Here is a 3,752-nt window from a genome sequence, read left to right as displayed (position 1 = left end):
GAGACGTGCAACAAAGCAGGGGGAAAGATCAACAACCACCTCTTATATCATAAGAAATTCATCCCAAAGGCCACTTTATCTCACCAAGGCTAAATCAGCAATAACATTTCATGATATGTAATAGTTTAGATTAGAAATCAAGAAGTATTTCTTTGAAGGTGATTTGTGTCAACCCTAACTGATCTCTTTTTTTTAAGTAAATTCAACTGCATCTATATCATGTTGGTTTGATTTTTTTTTTTAATAACACCTCCAGAATTATGGTTACAATTTGCCATGTTGAGCAGATGAGTGACTTTCACCTGTCTTGAACTGTGTCACTTCCTTCTCTCATCCATAAGCCTTCTCCATAGTTTTGGGGTGACAGAAAATTTTGATTTGCATATGGAACAGTAGCCATATGATGATATTTCATTATGTTTTAATGATTTCTTGCCAATGTATAATTTATGAGTCATTGCTCTACAATGTTTTTAGTTTCCTCCTACCTCAAGTTCACGTATTGTTTAGCCGTTAAAGGTGAAATTCCACTGTCTACTTGTTAAAAAGTTTGTTTTTTGTATTATATTAGATGCTTTTCACCTGGATTCATAGATTTTTAATTATATCATCAGAGTTTGGATTGTAACAAAAGCAAATATATAAAACAAAATACAGGAAGAGATTGGAATCCATCTTTTGACTAATCCAGTCACTCAATTCTCTTCAACAGTCTTAACCAGCAATTGGCAGCATCATTCATAGTTGTTGACTTCTACAAACATCTTGGCACTCTGTTTGACTTAAAGGTGCATTAAGGAGTTTTACAACCTTAAAAATACTTATTTTCCACCATAGATATGTTACACATTTTTAATGATGCGTACAATGTGCCCTGACATATTCATTACAAGTACCTCTAACAGCGCTAAATTGTCACTTGAAAGTTGCAGTGCCGGTCCGGCACCAGACTTTTTTTTGGGGAGAATTTGAAAGGAATGACGTAATGCACGCTCCGGCTCGTTAGGTTTCATTATGTCCGCCATTACTCCGCCAGATGCTTAGTGAGCAACAACTGAGCAGGATCTTCCAGAAAGTAAGAAAAGACTGGCTTCTGGCACTGCCACAGCTCCACACAGACTCCACCAGGTAAAAGAAACTTAAATCTTACTTGAGCGCTACTAAACGAGCGAAGACGGAGTACCCCTCTTCCGTGCACGCGAGCCGCAGGGACGAGTTTTTCACTAAGCTGCATTACGCCCAAGGCCTGCAGGGGGCGCTGTTTCGCATAAAACGTGCAAACTCCTTAAGGCACCTTTAAGGCTTAAATTAGACTTCAATACTGAGCTTATTCATTCTTAAAAGTAATCATTCTTAATCCATTCTATGTGAAAGATAAATTATTTTCGTGTCTGTGCAACAATCGCACATGGAATTTTACCTTTTTTTTTTTTTATTGAACACCTTTAAACCTTTTACTTTATGAAGAGTTTAAAGAGCATCATCTTGGGCACAATGTGGGAGGAACCAGCAGCAGAAAAAGGTGCTAAAAGACTGGAGGAATAACCAGGTTCTTAAAAGTCTGGCAGCCGCACTTGAGAGCAAGAGGAATAGTTCTAACTCCTTGCCACTTGCAACAACCAATCCCATCAAAGCACAATTATTCAACCGAGACGGAAAGAAAAAGCCCAACTATCCCCCAACCAAACCAGAAACTGGACAGCTAGCCGAGGCCCAAGACTGCATGATGCTGGTCGATATACACCAAAAACTTATCTTTCCACCTGAATTTGCAGCAACCACCCTCAGGCCAGACTTGGTGCTCTGGTCTCCTTCACTCTGAGGTCTGTTTACATCACAGAGCTCACAGGTCCATGAGCAATCCAGCTCTGGGACCACGGCAGGGTGATATCTCTCCAGGAACGTGGTGGAGTGACAAAGTCAGGATCTGGCGAGCTGATGTACCGTTGCGGTGTCTGGCAGTGGAGAGGAACCCACGGAGTCCATGGATGGAGCCATGGACATGCCAGAGGATGTGGGTTGCTGGCTCTTGACAAAAGCGGCAGCAGCTCATCTCATGCTTCACTGCGAGGGTCTCGGTCCCCTTTTTCCAGTGAGATAGCTGGTTCTGTGATGAGAAAGTTTCTCAATTCTGTTATTCTGTTATAACTGTGGTAGATTCAAGAGATCCTTTATTGTCCAGCATGGACAATAAAATAGCCATTTCCACTTAACTTTTTAATGTTGGATTTATTTATTTATTATGGCTGTTGCTATTTGTCTTTTTAACTGTACTTTTTAACTTTATTTCTATTTATGGGTTTATGAATGTGAGCAACAGACTACACAATTTCCTTCGGGATTAATAAAGTATTAATATATATATATATATATATATATATATATATATATATATATATATATATATATATATATATACATATATATATATATATATATATATAGTTTGTTTATTTATTTTGTTTCGAGCTGAATTTCATTCACAGTGCTCGGCAGTAAACAAAAATTACATTACAATATACAAAAATCATTACAATCAATACAGCATAATACAATAACAAAACACATTTATATTAGCTCGAAAAGGAGTGGGATGAAGTAACACTTATTATCTCCCACCCCTCTTTACTTTAACTCTTTAGCTCAAGATATTACAACCTTCATTGTTACACAGTTGTGTTCACAGTACAATTTATAGCACTTCCTTTTTTATAAACAAAAATCATTTCCCTTAATATATTTTTCAAAAGTAATTTCTTTCAGTTTCTTTTTAAATAACTTCATATTTGGACATTCCTTGAGCTTCCTACCCAGGTTGTTCCACAATTTTACCCCTTGAACTGAAGGACAAAGTCTTTTCCGTTTATTATTCACCCATCTAACTTTAAAATTCTGTGTATGACGTAAATTGTACCCTACTCCTACTCTTTTAGAAAATAAAAGTTGGATGTTTTTTGGAAGATTGTCCTTACTTGCCCTAAATACAATTTGTATATCTTTATATTGTGTACAATATTAGCTACCTAGTTTATTTAATTCGTTTAGCAGCAGTATTTTTTGTACATTTTGACCACATGGTGCTGCAGTGGTTAGTGCTTCCCATCTCACACACTAAAGGTCATATGTCAAGGATAGGGTAGGGGTGAAGGGTCAAACCAGGGGAGTTTGCGAACACAGTGCCCCAACAGCAGAAATTATGCAGTCGATATTTCTGCATTTGGGGAAATTGCAGGGATCGTCATTGAGTCTGGCTCTGGGTGAAGCACCTGCCAGGTAAGTAAGTTTCAGCATGTGCTGATCATCTGTTCTTTCAGTGATAGCATAGTGATAAGATGAACTTTGCTACCATACAAACTCTTCATTTATACACTCTGATGGGAAAGAGCAATTCTTTGACATTATATAACCTTAAATAAACTTAAATCATTAACAGCATTTTTACACACCAGGTATTTGCTGTACGGTTGTACTGAGCATTGACTTCACTTGTAACCAGACAGCAACAGCTTCACATTATTGGACCTCAGATTTACTTCCTAAATACAATTTATGGTTTTTATTTGGCAACTTTATTCAGTGTGAGTTGACCAAAGGTAAGACTGTTTTATACCTTTACATTTTACTGAAATGTGATAAATAATGTGAATACTGATAAAGATAAGCTTTTGTTTGTGCAAACTTTTCATCAAAGTTGAACTTCATTCTAAATGTTAAAATGTAAGAATTATGTTTCAGTGGTTCATCCTGAGATG

General features: G+C 37.0%; 1 pseudogene; it reads right to left on the bottom strand.

Annotated features, from left to right (window-relative positions):
- Nucleotides 1–3,156: 3,156 nt before the first annotated feature.
- On the bottom strand, nt 3,157–3,281 carry LOC115404753 (uncharacterized; annotated as a pseudogene).
- Between the last annotated feature and the right edge of the window lie 471 nt (nt 3,282–3,752).

This window comes from Salarias fasciatus, chromosome 17 (assembly GCF_902148845.1).
Source record: "Salarias fasciatus chromosome 17, fSalaFa1.1, whole genome shotgun sequence".
Taxonomy (NCBI): Eukaryota; Metazoa; Chordata; class Actinopteri; order Blenniiformes; family Blenniidae; genus Salarias; species Salarias fasciatus.
This window is presented reverse-complemented; position numbering and strand designations above follow the sequence as displayed.